Source organism: Coregonus clupeaformis, unplaced genomic scaffold (genome assembly GCF_020615455.1).
Source record: "Coregonus clupeaformis isolate EN_2021a unplaced genomic scaffold, ASM2061545v1 scaf3007, whole genome shotgun sequence".
In the NCBI taxonomy this organism is placed as follows: Eukaryota; Metazoa; Chordata; class Actinopteri; order Salmoniformes; family Salmonidae; genus Coregonus; species Coregonus clupeaformis.
Genome location: NW_025536461.1, coordinates 14,578 through 34,523, shown reverse-complemented (window position 1 = coordinate 34,523; position 19,946 = coordinate 14,578). Strand labels below are relative to the sequence as shown.

Below are 19,946 nucleotides of genomic sequence, written 5' to 3'. Positions count from 1 at the left end.
CTCCATCCAACATACCAGTAACCCAACTATGTACTGGCCCCAGAGTCTGTCTCCATCCAACATACCAGTAACCCAACTATGTACTGGCCCCAGAGTCTGTCTCCATCCAACATACCAGTAACCCAACTATGTACTGGCCCCAGAGTCTGTCTCCATCCAACATACCAGTAACCCAACTATGTACTGGCCCTCCAGTCTGTCTCCATCCAACATACCAGTAACCCAACTATGTACTGGCTTCCCAGTCTGTCTCCATCCAACATACCAGTAACCCAACTATGTACTGGCCCCCCAGTCTGTCTCCATCCAACATACCAGTAACCCAACTATGTACTGGCCCCCCAGTCTGTCTCCATCCAACATACCAGTAACCCAACTATGTACTGGCCCCAGAGTCTGTCTCCATCCAACATACCAGTAACCCAACTATGTACTGGCCCCCAGTCTGTCTCCATCCAACATACCAGTAACCCAACTATGTACTGGCCCCAGAGTCTGTCTCCATCCAACATACCAGTAACCCAACTATGTACTGGCCCCCAGAGTCTGTCTCCATCCAACATACCAGTAACCCAACTATGTACTGGCCCTCCAGTCTGTCTCCATCCAACATACCAGTAACACAACTATGTACTGGCCCCAGAGTCTGTCTCCATCCAACATACCAGTAACCCAACTATGTACTGGCTTCCCAGTCTGTCTCCATCCAACATACCAGTAACCCAACTATGTACTGGCCCCCCAGTCTGTCTCCATCCAACATACCAGTAACCCAACTATGTACTGGCTTCCCAGTCTGTCTCCATCCAACATACCAGTAACCCAACTATGTACTGGCCCTCCAGTCTGTCTCCATCAAACATACCAGTAACCCAACTATGTACTGGCCCCAGAGTCTGTCTCCATCCAACATACCAGTAACCCAACTATGTACTGGCCCCAGAGTCTGTCTCCATCCAACATACCAGTAACCCAACTATGTACTGGCCCTCAGTCTGTCTCCATCCAACATACCAGTAACCCAACTATGTACTGGCCTCCCAGTCTGTCTCCATCCAACATACCAGTAACCCAACTATGTACTGGCCCCCCAGTCTGTCTCCATCCAACATACCAGTAACCCAAATATGTACTGGCCCCAGAGTCTGTCTCCATCCAACATACCAGTAACCCAACTATGTACTGGCCCCAGAGTCTGTCTCCATCCAACATACCAGTAACCCAACTATGTACTGGCAACCCAGTCTGTCTCCATCCAACATACCAGTAACCCAACTATGTACTGGCCCCAGAGTCTGTCTCCATCCAACATATCAGTAACCCAACTATGTACTGGCAACCCAGTCTGTCTCCATCCAACATACCAGTAACCCAACTATGTACTGGCTTCCCAGTCTGTCTCCATCCAACATACCAGTAACCCAACTATGTACTGGCCCCAGAGTCTGTCTCCATCCAACATACCAGTAACCCAACTATGTACTGGCTTCCCAGTCTGTCTCCATCCAACATACCAGTAACCCAACTATGTACTGTCCCCCAGTCTGTCTCCATCCAACATACCAGTAACCCAACTATGTACTGGCCCCAGAGTCTGTCTCCATCCAACATACCAGTAACCCAACTATGTACTGGCCCCAGAGTCTGTCTCCATCCAACATACCAGTAACCCAACTATGTACTGGCCCCCAGAGTCTGTCTCCATCCAACATACCAGTAACCCAACTATGTACTGGCCCCCAGTCTGTCTCCATCCAACATACCAGTAACCCAACTATGTACTGGCCCCAGAGTCTGTCTCCATCCAACATACCAGTAACCCAACTATGTACTGGCCCCAGAGTCTGTCTCCATCCAACATACCAGTAACCCAACTATGTACTGGCCCCAGAGTCTGTCTCCATCCAACATACCAGTAACCCAACTATGTACTGGCCCCAGAGTCTGTCTCCATCCAACATACCAGTAACCCAACTATGTACTGGCCCCAGAGTCTGTCTCCATCCAACATACCAGTAACCCAACTATGTACTGGCCCCCAGTCTGTCTCCATCCAACATACCAGTAACCCAACTATGTACTGGCCCCAGAGTCTGTCTCCATCCAACATACCAGTAACCCAACTATGTACTGGCCCCAGAGTCTGTCTCCATCCAACATACCAGTAACCCAACTATGTACTGGCCCCAGAGTCTGTCTCCATCCAACATACCAGTAACCCAACTATGTACTGGCCCCAGAGTCTGTCTCCATCCAACATACCAGTAACCCAACTATGTACTGGCCCTCCAGTCTGTCTCCATCCAACATACCAGTAACCCAACTATGTACTGGCTTCCCAGTCTGTCTCCATCCAACATACCAGTAACCCAACTATGTACTGGCCCCCCAGTCTGTCTCCATCCAACATACCAGTAACCCAACTATGTACTGGCCCCCCAGTCTGTCTCCATCCAACATACCAGTAACCCAACTATGTACTGGCCCCAGAGTCTGTCTCCATCCAACATACCAGTAACCCAACTATGTACTGGCCCCCCAGTCTGTCTCCATCCAACATACCAGTAACCCAACTATGTACTGGCCCCAGAGTCTGTCTCCATCCAACATACCAGTAACCCAACTATGTACTGGCCCCAGAGTCTGTCTCCATCCAACATACCAGTAACCCAACTATGTACTGGCCCTCCAGTCTGTCTCCATCCAACATACCAGTAACCCAACTATGTACTGGCCCCCCAGTCTGTCTCCATCCAACATACCAGTAACCCAACTATGTACTGGCTTCCCAGTCTGTCTCCATCCAACATACCAGTAACCCAACTATGTACTGGCCCCCAGAGTCTGTCTCCATCCAACATATCAGTAACCCAACTATGTACTGGCAACCCAGTCTGTCTCCATCCAACATACCAGTAACCCAACTATGTACTGGCTTCCCAGTCTGTCTCCATCCAACATACCAGTAACCCAACTATGTACTGGCCCCAGAGTCTGTCTCCATCCAACATACCAGTAACCCAACTATGTACTGGCTTCCCCAGTCTGTCTCCATCCAACATACCAGTAACCCAACTATGTACTGTCCCCCAGTCTGTCTCCATCCAACATACCAGTAACCCAACTATGTACTGGCCCCAGAGTCTGTCTCCATCCAACATACCAGTAACCCAACTATGTACTGGCCCCAGAGTCTGTCTCCATCCAACATACCAGTAACCCAACTATGTACTGGCCCCAGAGTCTGTCTCCATCCAACATACCAGTAACCCAACTATGTACTGGCCCCCCAGTCTGTCTCCATCCAACATACCAGTAACCCAACTATGTACTGGCCCCAGAGTCTGTCTCCATCCAACATACCAGTAACCCAACTATGTACTGGCCCCAGAGTCTGTCTCCATCCAACATACCAGTAACTCAACTATGTACTGGCCCCCCTAGTCTGTCTCCATCCAACATACCAGTAACCCAACTATGTACTGGCCCCAGAGTCTGTCTCCATCCAACATACCAGTAACCCAACTATGTACTGGCCCCCCAGTCTGTCTCCATCCAACATACCAGTAACCCAACTATGTACTGGCCCCCAGAGTCTGTCTCCATCCAACATACCAGTAACCCAACTATGTACTGGCCCCAGAGTCTGTCTCTCATCCAACATACCAGTAACCCAACTATGTACTGGCCCCAGAGTCTGTCTCCATCCAACATACCAGTAACCCAACTATGTACTGGCCCCCAGAGTCTGTCTCCATCCAACATACCAGTAACCCAACTATGTACTGGCCCCAGAGTCTGTCTCCATCCAACATACCAGTAACCCAACTATGTACTGGCCCCCCAGTCTGTCTCCATCCAACATACCAGTAACCCAACTATGTACTGGCCCCAGAGTCTGTCTCCATCCAACATACCAGTAACCCAACTATGTACTGGCCCCAGAGTCTGTCTCCATCCAACATACCAGTAACCCAACTATGTACTGGCCCCCAGAGTCTGTCTCCATCCAACATACCAGTAACCCAACTATGTACTGGCCCCAGAGTCTGTCTCCATCCAACATACCAGTAACCCAACTATGTACTGGCCCCCCCAGTCTGTCTCCATCCAACATACCAGTAACCCAACTATGTACTGGCTTCCCAGTCTGTCTCCATCCAACATACCAGTAACCCAACTATGTACTGGCCCCCCAGTCTGTCTCCATCCAACATACCAGTAACCCAACTATGTACTGGCCCCAGAGTCTGTCTCCATCCAACATACCAGTAACCCAACTATGTACTGGCCCCAGAGTCTGTCTCCATCCAACATACCAGTAACCCAACTATGTACTGGCCCCAGAGTCTGTCTCCATCCAACATACCAGTAACCCAACTATGTACTGGCTTTCCAGTCTGTCTCCATCCAACATACCAGTAACCCAACTATGTACTGGCCCCCTGAGTCTGTCCTGGACTTGTTCCCCTAGACAGGCCATCCAGTAAAATATAATAGATTTCTCAAATGTATTGTTATGAAACCACTGCAGAAGAAAATGTCCTTTAGTTGGTTACACTATACACACACTGTCCGTTTCAGAAACATTGGTTTAAAAGGATAACTGCCCGTTATATTTGGAATAGCCTGTACTTTTCCCCTGTCCCAAATACCTCCCCATGAAAAACCCCTCCAAAACATGGCAGTGAATCTTCTACCAGACGGAATAGAACCGGAGGGTCAGTACAGACAGGAAGCAGACAGGAAGCAGACAGGAAGCAGACAGGAAACAAGACAAGCAGCCAGACAGACTGAGGATCCGTCCCTACATGGTACCCTATTCCCTATGGGTCCTGGTCTAAAGTAGTGCACTATAAAGGGAACAGGGTGCCAGTTGAGTCGCTGACTGAGACTGATATGAACTCCAGAGGTAGGGAGAGAAAAGCAGATATTAGCGTACTGAAGAGAAAGGCACATATCCTGTTTTTGCCCAATAGTCTCATTAATCTCAACATTAGGGTGACCTGTCCAGGGACAACTCAAATCAAATCCAATGTTATTGGCCACATGCGCCGAATACAACAGGTGCAGACATTACAGTGAAATGCTTACTTACAAGCCCTTAACCAACAGTGCATTTATTTTTAACAAAAAAGTAAAATAAAACAACAACAAAAAAGTGTTGAGAAAACAAAAGAGCAGAAGTAAAATTAAAATAACAGTAGGGAAGCTATATATACAGGGGGGTACCGGTGCAGAGTCAATGGGAAATAACAGTAGGGAGGCTATATACAGGGGGTACCGGTGCAGAGTCAATGGGAAATAACAGTAGGGAAGCTATATACAGGGGGTACCGGTACAGAGTCAATGGGAAATAACAGTAGGGAAGCTATATACACAGGGGGTACCGGTACAGAGTCAATGTGTAATAACAGTAGGGAGGCTATATACACAGGGGGTACCGGTACAGAGTCAATGGGAAATAACAGTAGGGAAGCTATATACACAGGGGGTACCGGTACAGAGTCAATGTGTAATAACAGTAGGGAGGCTATATACAGGGGGGTACAACTCAGGTCAAGGTCCTCATCATAAAAACCAGTTGCTGCTGTGGCACACCAGGCAGGGGACAGACATTACTAAGACATTACTCTACCTGTCTAGAGAAAAATGGATCGAGAGACCTCACCAGGAAAAACTCAGGGCCCTATCAGAGTATCAGAGTTTTTCCTGGTCAGTTCAGGGCCCTGCTCATAAAGCAGCCAGACAGACGGATATGAAGTCCATGGTTCCTCATCTGTCACACCGGGAATAAGGCATGAATCCAGGTAAAACACAGGGCCCTAGTTGGGAATAAGGCATGAATCCAGGTCAAACACAGGGCCCTAGTTGGGAATAAGGCATGAATCCAGGTCCAACACAGGGCCCTAGTTGGGAATAAGGCATGAATCCAGGTCCAACACAGGGCCCTAGTTGGGAATAAGGCATGAATCCAGGTCAAACACAGGGCCCTAGTTGGGAATAAGGCATGAATCCAGGTCCAACACAGGGCCCTAGTTGGGAATAAGGCATGAATCCAGGTCCAACACAGGGCCCTAGTTGGGAATAAGGCATGAATCCAGGTCAAACACAGGGCCCTAGTTGGGAATAAGGCATGAATCCAGGTAAAACACAGGGCCCTAGTTGGGAATAAGGCATGAATCCAGGGTCAAACACAGGGCCCTAGTTGGGAATAAGGCATGAATCCAGGTCAAACACAGGGCCCTAGTTGGGAATAAGGCATGAATCCAGGTCAAACACAGGGCCCTAGTTGGGAATAAGGCATGAATCCAGGTCAAACACAGGGCCCTAGTTGGGAATAAGGCATGAATCCAGGTCAAACACAGGGCCCTAGTTGGTTCTCTGAAGCTCAGTTGGTAGACCATGGTGCTTGCAATGCCAAGATAGTGGGTTTGATTCCTGGGACCACGCTTGACTTTAAAGACACTTTGGATAAAAGCGTCTGCTCAAGGGTATGTATTATATTATTCTATATATTAGTTATACCAGAGTTTTTCCTGGTCAGTTCAGTGCCCTGCTCATAAAGCCACCTGGCTGCTGCAGTGGTGTCGGTGTGATGAAAACATTCAGCACACAGTATTCAAAAATTTACTTACTTCCTGACACATAATATCTCACTACAACTGATCAGACCGACTTTTACAGCAGATTATATTCTAATGGAAATACAGTGTTGACCTGTGAGGAAGGTAGACACAGTGTTCCAAAACAACACATTCTTCAGAAGAATGTGAATATTGAGAGGAGCCACGACACTGACAGGAAAGATTAGCATCACATTACTGAGCCTGACCTAAATTAACCTTGTATTCATAAAGCCTCTGAGAGTACGAGTGCTGATCTAGGACCCTGATCTAGGACCCTGATCTAGGACCCTGATCTAGGACCCTGATCTAGGACCCTGATCTAGGACCCTGATCTAGGACCCTGATCTAGGACCCTGGGACCCTGATCTAGGACCCTGATCTAGGACCCTGATCTGGGACCCTGATCTAGGACCCTGATCTAGGACCCTGGGACCCTGATCTAGGACCCTGATCTAGGACCCTGATCTAGGACCCTGATCTAGGACCCTGATCTAGGACCCTGGGACCCTGATCTAGGACCCTGATCTAGGACCCTGATCTAGGACCCTGATCTAGGACCCTGATCTAGGACCCTGATCTAGGACCCTTTTCATGTCATATTACTCATTATTATCTAAAAGACTGATCATATATCAGCCCTTAATAAACCAAGACTGTCAGTTCATTACCTAGCCTGTTGATGCTTGTTGATTGGCTCTCTTGGCTAGTCTCCAGTTGCAGTCAGTCTGCGTCTGTGTCCCCAAAGGGTGCCATTTGGGACACAGTGTGAGTTCTCTCTGTGTTCTGGAGTTTGGGCCTAATCATCTACCCCCCCCCCCAGAATCCCTGCATCACCCTTCAGTTAGTCAGAGAGAGCAGAGCCTCAGTCTTCATACACCACTGAGAGATAACACACCACTGAGAGATAACACACCACTGAGAGATAACACACCACTGAGAGATAACACACCACTGAGAGATAACGCACCACTGAGAGATAACGCACCACTGAGAGATAACGCACCACTGAGAGATAACACACCACTGAGAGATAACACACCACTGAGAGATAACACACCACTGAGAGATAACACACCACTGAGAGATAACACACCACTGAGAGATAACACACCACTGAGAGATAACACACCACTGAGAGATAATACACCACTGAGAGATAACACACCACTGAGAGATAACACACCACTGAGAGATAACACACCACTGAGAGATAACACACCACTGAGAGATAACACACCATTTCCCTTCGTACTAACTGTGAAGCGTCCGTCTGCACGGGATGACACAGGATGGGAGGAGGGAGGACTTATTACTGGAGGACGGCCCAGAATGCCGATCTAGCTCTGAGCTCTGTCCGTCTGCCATCAATCTGGAGGACAATGGTTTTATTGGGAAAAGAAACCGGAGGGCTCACAGCCCACCATAAAAATCAGAGTTGATATATTCCATAACACATTTGTAGGAGCCAAATAATGGATTTGTATTAATATTTTAACTTTGCCTGAAGGAGTGGGATGGTTTTTGATTTATGAATATTTTGTATTGTAGAGCATGGCGCTTGTAACGCATGGCGCTTGTAACGCCAGGGTAGTGGGTTCGATCCCCGGGACCACCCATACGTAAAAATTTATGCACACATGACTGTAAGTCGCTTTGGATAAAAGCATCTGCTAAATGGCATATTATTATTTATATTATCAGAGTGACTAAGGACATTTGAAACGGGACAATGTTGAAAATAGTCACTACAATGTATGTAGAGGAGGGGGGTAGAAGGATTACTGTTATACTATTCCAGGTATTCCATTGTAGAATAATAGTGAAGACATCAAAACTATGAAATAACACATATGGAATCATGTAGTAACCAAAAAAGTGTTAAACAAATCAAAATATATTTTAAATTTGAGATTCTTCAAAGTAGCCACCCTTTGCCTTGATGACAGCTTTGCACACTCTCAACCAGCTTCATGAGGTAGTCACCTGGAATGCATTTCAATTAACAGGTGTGCCTTGTTAAAAGTTCATTTGTGGAATTTCCTTTCCTTCTTAATGCGTTTGAGCCAATCAGTTGTGTTGTGACAAGGTAGGGGGGGTATACAGAAGATAGCCCTATTTGGTAAAAGACCAAGTCCATATTATGGCAAGAACAGCTCAAATAAGCAAAGAGAAACGACAGTCCATCATTACTTCAAGACATGAAGGTCACTCAATCCGGAAAATTTAAAGAACTTTTAAAGTTTCTTCAAGTGCAGTCGCAAAAACCATCAAGCGCTATGATGAAACTGGCTCTCATGAGGACCGCCACAGGAATGTTAGACCCAGAGTTACCTCTGCTGCAGAGGATAAGTTCATTAGAATTACCAGCCTCAGAAATTGCAGCCCAAATAAATGCTTCACAGAGTTCAAGTAACAGACACATCTCAACATTAACTGTTCAGAGGAGACTGCATGAATCAGGCCTTCATGGTCGAATTGCTGCAAAGAAACCACTACTAAAGGACACCAATAATAAGAAGAGACTTGCTTGGGCCAAGAAACACGAGCAATGGACATTAGACCGGTGGAAATCTGTCCTTTGGTCTGATGAGTCCAAATTTGAGATTTTTGGTTCCAACCACCGTGTCTTTGTGAGACGCAGAGTAGGTGAACGGATGATCTCTGCATGTGTGGTTCCCACCATGAAGCATGGAGGAGGTGGTGTTATGGTGTGGGGATGCTTTGCTGGTGACACTGTCTGTGGTTTATTTAGAATTCAAGGCACACTTAACCAGCATGGCTACCAAAGCATTCTGCAGCGATACGCCATCCCATGAGGTTTGCGCTTAGTGGGATCTTTTTTTTTTCTCAACAGGACAATGACCCAACACACCTCCAGGCTGTATAAGGGCTATTTGACCAAGAATGAGAGTGATGGAGTGCTGCATCAGATGACCTGACCTCCACAATCACCCGACCTCAACCCAATTGAGATGGTTTGGGATGAGTTGGACCGCAGAGTGAATGAAAAGCAGCCAACAAGTGCTCAGCATATGTGGGAACTCCTTCAAGACTGTTGTAAAAGCATTCCAGGTGAAGCTGGTTGAGAGAATGCCAAGAGTGTGCAAAGCTGTCATCAAGGCAAAGGCTGGCTACTTTGAAGAATCTAAAATATATTTTGATTTGTTTAACACTTTTTTGTTACTACATGATTCCATATGTGTTATTTCATAGTTTTGATGTCTTCACTATTATTCTACAATGTAGAAAATAGTAAAAAAAAAAAAAAAAAAAAACCTTGAATGAGTAGGTGTGTCCAAACTTTTGACTGGTACTGTATATCCAGTATAATAAACAGATGTGATCAGTGAGAGAGGAGTATTCTAGTCTAGACTCTAGAGTATTCAGCCAATCATCATTTACAAGGGACTATGATGATGCTTCCACTACCACTCTCTGCTCTGTTCTACTCTGTTCTACTCTGTTCTGTTCTACTCTGCTCTGCTCTGTTCTACTCTGCTCTGCTCTGTTCTGGTCTACTCTGCTCTGTTCTGTTCTGTTCTACTCTGTTCTGTTCTGTTCTACTCTGTTCTGTTCTGTTCTACTCTGTTCTGTTCTGTTCTGTTCTACTCTGTTCTGTTCTGTTCTGTTCTACTCTGTTCTGTTCTGTTCTGTTCTACTCTGTTCTGTTCTGTTCTGCTCTACTCTGTTCTGCTCTACTCTGTTCTGTTCTACTCTGTTCTGTTCTGTTCTACTCTGTTCTGTTCTGTTCTGTTCTACTCTGTTCTGTTCTGTTCTGCTCTACTCTGTTCTGCTCTACTCTGTTCTGCTCTACTCTGTTCTGTTCTGTTCTGTTCTACTCTGTTCTGTTCTGTTCTGCTCTACTCTGTTCTGTTCTGTTCTGCTCTGTTCTGTTCTGTTCTACTCTGTTCTGTTCTGTTCTACTCTGTTCTGTTCTGCTCTACTCTGTTCTGTTCTGTTCTGTTCTGTTCTACTCTGTTCTGTTCTGCTCTACTCTGTTCTGCTCTACTCTGTTCTGTTCTGTTCTGTTCTGTTCTACTCTGTTCTGTTCTGTTCTGCTCTACTCTGTTCTGTTCTGTTCTGCTCTGTTCTGTTCTGTTCTGTTCTACTCTGTTCTGTTCTGCTCTACTCTGTTCTGTTCTGATCTGTTCTGTTCTACTCTGTTCTGTTCTGCTCTGTTCTGTTCTGTTCTGCTCTACTCTGTTCTACTCTGTTCTGCTCTACTCTGTTCTGTTCTGTTCTGTTCTGTTCTGTTCTACTCTGTTCTGTTCTGATCTGTTCTGTTCTACTCTGTTCTGTTCTGCTCTGTTCTGTTCTGTTCTGCTCTACTCTGTTCTACTCTGTTCTGCTCTACTCTGTTCTGTTCTGTTCTGTTCTGTTCTACTCTGTTCTGTTCTGCTCTACTCTGTTCTGTTCTGTTCTGTTCTACTCTGTTCTGTTCTGCTCTACTCTGTTCTGTTCTGCTCTACTCTGTTCTACTCTGTTCTGTTCTGCTCTACTCTGTTCTGTTCTACTCTGTTCTGTTCTGTTCTGCTCTGTTCTGTTCTGTTCTACTCTGTTCTGTTCTGCTCTACTCTGTTCTGTTCTGTTCTGTTCTACTCTGTTCTGTTCTGTTCTGTTCTGTTCTACTCTGTTCTGTTCTGTTCTGCTCTGTTCTGTTCTGTTCTGTTCTACTCTGTTCTGTTCTGCTCTACTCTGTTCTGTTCTGTTCTGTTCTACTCTGTTCTGTTCTGCTCTGTTCTGTTCTGTTCTGCTCTACTCTGTTCTACTCTGTTCTGTTCTGCTCTACTCTGTTCTGTTCTGTTCTGTTCTGTTCTGTTCTACTCTGTTCTGTTCTGCTCTACTCTGTTCTGTTCTGTTCTGTTCTGTTCTGTTCTACTCTGTTCTGTTCTGTTCTGCTCTACTCTGTTCTGTTCTGCTCTGTTCTGTTCTGTTCTGTTCTGTTCTACTCTGTTCTGTTCTGCTCTACTCTGTTCTGTTCTGTTCTGTTCTACTCTGTTCTGTTCTGCTCTGTTCTGTTCTGCTCTACTCTGTTCTGCTCTACTCTGTTCTGTTCTGTTCTACTCTGTTCTGTTCTGTTCTGTTCTGTTCTACTCTGTTCTGTTCTGCTCTACTCTGTTCTGTTCTGTTCTGTTCTACTCTGTTCTGTTCTGCTCTGTTCTACTCAGTTCTGTTCTGTTCTACTCTGTTCTGTTCTGCTCTACTCTGTTCTGTTCTGTTCTGTTCTACTCTGTTCTGTTCTGTTCTGTTCTGTTCTACTCTGTTCTGTTCTGCTCTACTCTGTTCTGTTCTGTTCTGTTCTACTCTGTTCTGTTCTGTTCTGCTCTACTCTGTTCTACTCTGTTCTGTTCTGCTCTGTTCTGTTCTGTTCTGCTCTACTCTGTTCTACTCTGTTCTGTTCTGCTCTACTCTGTTCTGTTCTGTTCTACTCTGTTCTGTTCTGCTCTGTTCTGTTCTGTTCTGCTCTACTCTGTTCTACTCTGTTCTGTTCTGCTCTACTCTGTTCTGTTCTGTTCTACTCTGTTCTGTTCTGTTCTGTTCTACTCTGTTCTGTTCTGTTCTGCTCTGTTCTGTTCTGTTCTGCTCTACTCTGTTCTACTCTGTTCTGTTCTGCTCTACTCTGTTCTGTTCTGTTCTGTTCTGTTCTACTCTGTTCTGTTCTGCTCTGTTCTGTTCTGCTCTACTCTGTTCTACTCTGTTCTGCTCTACTCTGTTCTGTTCTACTCTGTTCTGTTCTGCTCTGTTCTGTTCTGCTCTACTCTGTTCTGTTCTGTTCTGTTCTGTTCTACTCTGTTCTGTTCTGTTCTGTTCTACTCTGTTCTGTTCTGCTCTACTCTGTTCTGTTCTGTTCTGTTCTACTCTGTTCTGTTCTGCTCTGTTCTGTTCTGCTCTACTCTGTTCTACTCTGTTCTGTTCTGCTCTGTTCTGTTCTGTTCTGCTCTACTCTGTTCTACTCTGTTCTGTTCTGCTCTACTCTGTTCTGTTCTACTCTGTTCTGTTCTGCTCTGTTCTGTTCTGTTCTGCTCTACTCTGTTCTACTCTGTTCTGTTCTGCTCTACTCTGTTCTGTTCTGTTCTACTCTGTTCTGTTCTGTTCTGTTCTACTCTGTTCTGTTCTGTTCTACTCTGTTCTGTTCTGTTCTGTTCTACTCTGTTCTGTTCTGCTCTGTTCTGTTCTGTTCTGCTCTACTCTGTTCTACTCTGTTCTGTTCTGCTCTACTCTGTTCTGTTCTGTTCTACTCTGTTCTGTTCTGTTCTACTCTGTTCTGTTCTGCTCTGTTCTGCTCTACTCTGTTCTACTCTGTTCTGTTCTGCTCTGCTCTGTTCTGTTCTACTCTGCTCTACTCTGCTCTACTCTGTTCTGCTCTGTTCTGCTCTACTCTACTCTACATGCTTGTTCCCCAAAGAGAGAACCTGTAAGAGCGACAGCTAAGAGCGTCGTTGGGGGCATGTTCGGTTTTTCACATGGTTCTGTTGGGGAAGCTGTCCAGTTCCCTGGTGCTGAAATCGCTGCTGCTGCTGACATAAACTGGTATGTAGATATTATAATATATTCACTGGTATGAGTGAATCCCTCTACTCTGACTTACTTGTAGAAGTTCTTGTTGACCTTCCTCTCGTGGGGGAACCCCAGCATACCACAGATGACCCGGGTGTTTTTGGGGGTCCACCCCACATCACAGATCTGGGCCCAGCCGTCCTTGTACTTGATCTCCACCACACCCTCGGTGACGGGCATCTTCTTGGTGGGCACCACCGGGCGCAGACGAACCTCCTCCACCCTGTTTTCATCCACCTGCACCTGTGGGGAGGGGGGTGGGGGGGAGCAGGTGTTAGGGGTCAGAGGTTAGGTCTCAGACAGTGGAGGCTGCTGAGGGCAGGACGGCTCATAATAATGGCTGGAACGGAGCAAATGGAATGGCAACAAACACATGGAAACCACGGAAACCATGGGTTTGATGTATTTGATACCATTCCACTAATTCCGTTCCAGCCATTACCACGAGCCCGTCCTCCCCAATTAAGGTGCCACCAACCTCCTGTGGTCTCAAAGGTCATGGGTCAGGGTTATACAGGTCATGCAGACGCACGTCCTCCACCTGCACCTGTAGCGAGGGCGTCAGGGGTCATAGTTTATACAGGGGTCATACAGAGTGCTGGGGTGTCACCTATGACCTGTTGTGACCCCTCTGTAGCCTGATCCACAATCCTGACTCGTTTTGTGACAGAAACACAATGCGATCTCTCAACATCAGTATGGTCCAACGAGACCAGTGTTATTTAGCCTGCTGACGGATCTGTTTGTGCTGTCAAGTGGACCATCAGAGTTTCTCATGGTGTGAATGACACCACCCGAAAAACCTCTGAGAAAGATTGAGACATACAGTACATTTCCCATACACATCTCTTCACACGGATGTCACTGTATCACACAGAGTCAGCATAGATGGAAAAGAAAAACGACCATTCAATGGGCCGGTCACAGAGCGCATGCCGTAACAGGTGAAAGACTCAGTCATGCTATGTGATGTACAATACCAGTCAAAAGTTTGGACACACCTACACATTCAAGGGTTTTTCTTTATTTTTTTACTATTTTCTACATTGTAGAATAATAGTGAAGACATCAAAACTATGAAATAACACATCATGTAGTAACCAAAGAAGTGTTAAACAAATCAAAATATATTTTATATTTGAGATTCTTCAAATAGCCACTCTTTGCCTTCCACTGAGACTAGAACCTGAGACTAGAACCTGAACGGACCAGACAGAACTATCTGGAGTGAGGAGTAGACCTGGTGATCATCAACAGCCAAGAGGACCAAGTGCGTGTGTGTGTGTGTGTGTGTGTGTGTGTGTGTGTGTGTGTGTGTCCGTGTGTGTGTGAGAGAGAGAGAGACAGAGCAGTGACGGCTGTGTATTAATAATATGCTTACTCTCTGCCACAACCACAGACATTACGATACGAAGCAGGCAGTTTGCCTGGATTGGTCTGACTGACACAGATACGAAGGGGGACCTGGAACTGGGTGGACGGAGCCCCACCGACCACAGAGTAAGACGTCTGAAGAGTTCAGTGTCACTGTGAAATCCCCGACTGGTGTAACAGCTTTAAAAGACCCCTTTACACCTGGTTCTAACATGCGTCCGTTGTCGAATCAGGACAGCAAAAGCGTATTAATTTGGCCATCGTCGTGGTTTTCTTGCCCCTTCTCAAAAATATTACACTGGCCAGATTAATTAAGATCATGGTCTTCGTAAGAAATAGTAACTGGCTGTCACTAAAGGCAGTAATTGTCACGACTTCCTCCGACGCTGCCACCTCTCCTTGTTCAGGCAGGCTTCGGCGTTCCATTTGTTTTGTCTTGTTTATTACACACACCTGGTTCATATCCCCTCATCAGTACCTGTATAAGTGTTCCCTCTGCCCCCTGGTCTTTGTGTGTGATTGTTTGTTGTGGAGGTTCTATTAGCTCGGTGGAGCTCTTTGTTATTTTGTATCGCTGGGTTATGTTCACCCGTGTACTTCGTTGTTTCCAGTGTGCCTGTTTTTCCGCACTGAAGTGTTTGATGCATTGCTGCGTACTACTGTGTTCAGAATAAACCTGTTATTCGGTGATTTGCCCTCCTGCGCCTGACTCCTTCAAATCACCCATCACAGAATCACACACCCGACATGGAGTCAGCAGGAGAAGCGAACATGCCAGGAGTCGTGGCACGGGTCCGGGAGCATTCTGATATAATAGCCAGCTTGGGAGAAGCGATGGGTTCTCCAGGTTGTCCAACGCCTGGAGAGGACCCGATCCTTCGAGACCAGCTGAGCGACCAGATCCAGCCACCCACACCCCAGCACCCAGAGGGATTCAACTATCCCGACCAAGGGAGTGTGACGGGACAGCTGCCCGCTGCCAGGAATTCCTCCTGCAGCTGGACCTCTACTTCACAACCGTCAGCCCGGCTCCATCGGAGCGGGAAAATGTGTCTGCCCTCATCTCCTGTCTCTCGGGGAAAGCCCTGGATTGGGCCAACGCGGTTTGGAGTGAAGGAGGAGCCTCGTTGGAGATCTACGGGGAGTTCGCTCGCCTTTTCCCGGGAAGTATTCGACCACCCGCCCGAAGGAAGAGAGGCAGGGGACGTGGACCGCGCAGGACTTCGCCTTGGAGTTTTGGAATCTATCGGCTGGGTCCGGGTGGAACAAGCGGGCCCTCATCGACCACTTCCGGTGCCAGCTACGAGAGGACGTCCGAAGGGAGCTAGCCTGCCGGGACACCATGTTGTCCTTTGATCATCTGGTTGGACAACCTGCTGGCTGCTAGAGGACGTCCTGGAAGAGGCTATGGAGACATTCGTCTCCGAGTCCCTGCGCCAGGGATTCATATGTCCCTCCACATCGCCCGCCTCCTAGAGTTGATTTTTTTGTGAAGAAGAAAGACGGAGGTCTGCACCCTTGCATTGATTACCGAGCACTGAACAGATTGGAGATTTGCCCTCCTGCGCCTAACTCCTTCAAATCTGGTTGACTAATGTTATTAATAGTAACTGGTTGACTAATGTTATTAATAGTAACTGGTTGACTAATGTTATTAATAGTAACTGGTTGTTAATAAATGCAGTAATAGTAACTGGTTGTGACTAAAGGCAGTAATAGTAACTGGTTGACTAAAGGCAGTAATAGTAACTGGTTGTTACTAAAGGCAGTAATAGTAACTGGTTGACTAAAGGCAGTAATAGTAACTGGTTGACTAAAGGCAGTAATAGTAACTGGTTGACTAAAAGCAGTAATAGTAACTGGTTGACTAAAGGCAGTAATAGTAACTGGTTGACTAAAGGCAGTAATAGTAACTGGTTGACTAAAGGCAGTAATAGTAACTGGTTGACTAAAGGCAGTAATAGTAACTGGTTGACTAAAAGCAGTAATAGTAACTGGTTGACTAAAGGCAGTAATAGTTACTGGTTGTGACTAAAGGCAGTAATAGTAACTGGTTGACTAAAGGCAGTAATAGTAACTGGTTGACTAAAGGCAGTAATAGTAACTGGTTGACTAAAGGCAGTAATAGTAACTGGTTGACTAAAAGCAGTAATAGTAACTGGTTGACTAAAGGCAGTAATAGTTACTGGTTGTGACTAAAGGCAGTAATAGTAACTGGTTGTTACTAAAGGCAGTAATAGTAACTGGTTGACTAAAGGCAGTAATAGTAACTGGTTGTGACTAAAGGCAGTAATAGTAACTGGTTGTTACCTAAAGGCAGTAATAGTAACTGGTTGACTAAAGGCAGTAATAGTAACTGGTTGTTACTAAAGGCAGTAATAGTAACTGGTTGTTACTAAAGGCAGTAATAGTAACTGGTTGACTAAAGGCAGTAATAGTAACTGGTTGTGACTAAAGGCAGTAATAGTAACTGGTTGTTACTAAAGGCAGTAATAGTAACTGGTTGACTAAAGGCAGTAATAGTAACTGGTTGTTACTAAAGGCAGTAATAGTAACTGGTTGTTACTAAAGGCAGTAATAGTAACTGGTTGACTAAAGGCAGTAATAGCAACTGGTTGACTAAAGGCAGTAATAGTAACTGGTTGACTAAAGGCAGTAATAGTAACTGGTTGACTAAAGGCAGTAATAGTAACTGGTTGACTAAAGGCAGTAATAGTAACTGGTTGACTAAAGGCAGTAATAGTAACTGGTTGACTAAAGGCAGTAATAGTAACTGGCTGTGACTAAAGGCAGTAATAGTAACTGGTTGACTAAAGGCAGTAATAGTAACTGGTTGACTAAAGGCAGTAATAGTAACTGGTTGTGACTAAAGGCAGTAATAGTAACTGGTTGTGACTAAAGGCAGTAATAGTAACTGGTTGTGACTAAAGGCAGTAATAGTAACTGGTTGACTAAAGGCAGTAATAGTAACTGGTTGTGACTAAAGGCAGTAATAGTAACTGGATGACTAAAGGCAGTAATAGTAACTGGTTGTGACTAAAGGCAGTAATAGTAACTGGTTGTGACTAAAGGCAGTAATAGTAACTGGTTGACTAAAGGCAGTAATAGTAACTGGTTGACTAAAGGCAGTAACAGTAACTGGTTGTGACTAAAGGCAGTAATAGTAACTGGTTGTGACTAAAGGCAGTAATAGTAACTGGTTGACTAAAGGCAGTAATAGTAACTGGTTGACTAAAGGCAGTAATAGTAACTGGTTGACTAAAGGCAGTAATAGTAACTGGTTGTGACTAAAGGCAGTAATAGTAACTGGTTGTGACTAAAGGCAGTAATAGTAACTGGTTGACTAAAGGCAGTAATAGTAACTGGTTGTGACTAAAGGCAGAAATAGTAACTGGTTGACTAAAGGCAGTAATAGTAACTGGTTGTGACTAAAGGCAGTAATAGTAACTGGTTGACTAAAGGCAGTAATAGTAACTGGTTGTGACTAAAGGCAGTAATAGTAACTGGTTGTGACTAAAGGCAGTAATAGTAACTGGTTGACTAAAGGCAGTAATAGTAACTGGTTGACTAAAGGCAGTAACAGTAACTGGTTGTGACTAAAGGCAGTAATAGTAACTGGTTGTGACTAAAGGCAGTAATAGTAACTGGTTGACTAAAGGCAGTAATAGTAACTGGTTGACTAAAGGCAGTAATAGGAACTGGTTGACTAAAGGCAGTAATAGTAACTGGTTGACTAAAGGCAGTAATAGTAACTGGTTGTGACTAAAGGCAGTAATAGTAACTGGTTGTGACTAAAGGCAGTAATAGTAACTGGTTGACTAAAGGCAGTAATAGTAACTGGTTGTGACTAAAGGCAGTAATAGTAACTGGTTGTTACTAAAGGCAGTAATAGGAACTGGTTGACTAAAGGCAGTAATAGTTACTGGTTGACTAAAGGCAGTAATAGTAACTGGTTGACTAAAGGCAGTAATAGTAACTGGTTGTGACTAAAGGCAGTAATAGTAACTGGTTGACTAAAGGCAGTAATAGTAACTGGTTGTGACTAAAGGCAGTAATAGTAACTGGTTGACTAAAGGCAGTAATAGTAACTGGTTGTTACTAAAGGCAGTAATAGTAACTGGTTGACTAAAGGCAGTAATAGTAACTGGTTGACTAAAGGCAGTAATAGTAACTGGTTGACTAAAGGCAGTAATAGTAACTGGGTGTGACTAAAGGCAGTAATAGTAACTGGATGACTAAAGGCAGTAATAGTAACTGGTTGTGACTAAAGGCAGTAATAGTAACTGGTTGTGACTAAAGGCAGTAATAGTAACTGGTTGACTAAAGGCAGTAATAGTAACTGGTTGACTAAAGGCAGTAACAGTAACTGGTTGTGACTAAAGGCAGTAATAGTAACTGGTTGTGACTAAAGGCAGTAATAGTAACTGGTTGACTAAAGGCAGTAATAGTAACTGGTTGACTAAAGGCAGTAATAGGAACTGGTTGACTAAAGGCAGTAATAGTAACTGGTTGACTAAAGGCAGTAATAGTAACTGGTTGTGACTAAAGGCAGTAATAGTAACTGGTTGTGACTAAAGGCAGTAATAGTAACTGGTTGACTAAAGGCAGTAATAGTAACTGGTTGTGACTAAAGGCAGTAATAGTAACTGGTTGACTAAAGGCAGTAATAGTAACTGGTTGTGACTAAAGGCAGTAATAGTAACTGGTTGACTAAAGGCAGTAATAGTAACTGGTTGTGACTAAAGGCAGTAATAGTAACTGGTTGTGACTAAAGGCAGTAATAGTAACTGGTTGACTAAAGGCAGTAATAGTAACTGGTTGACTAAAGGCAGTAACAGTAACTGGTTGTGACTAAAGGCAGTAATAGTAACTGGTTGTGACTAAAGGCAGTAATAGTAACTGGTTGACTAAAGGCAGTAATAGTAACTGGTTGACTAAAGGCAGTAATAGGAACTGGTTGACTAAAGGCAGTAATAGTAACTGGTTGACTAAAGGCAGTAATAGTAACTGGTTGTGACTAAAGGCAGTAATAGTAACTGGTTGTGACTAAAGGCAGTAATAGTAACTGGTTGACTAAAGGCAGTAATAGTAACTGGTTGTGACTAAAGGCAGTAATAGTAACTGGTTGACTAAAGGCAGTAATAGTAACTGGTTGTTACTAAAGACAGTAATAGTAACTGGTTGTGACTAAAGGCAGTAATAGTAACTGGTTGACTAAAGGCAGTAATAGTAACTGGTTGTGACTAAAGGCAGTAATAGTAACTGGTTGACTAAAGGCAGTAATAGTAACTGGTTGTTACTAAAGGCAGTAATAGTAACTGGTTGACTAAAGGCAGTAATAGTAACTGGTTGACTAAAGGCAGTAATAGTAACTGGTTGACTAAA

General features: G+C 44.9%; 1 pseudogene; it reads right to left on the bottom strand.

Moving 5' to 3' along the window:
- LOC123481036 overlaps positions 1-19,946 on the bottom strand; it is a 46,599-nt pseudogene that overhangs the window by 17,564 nt on the left and 9,089 nt on the right.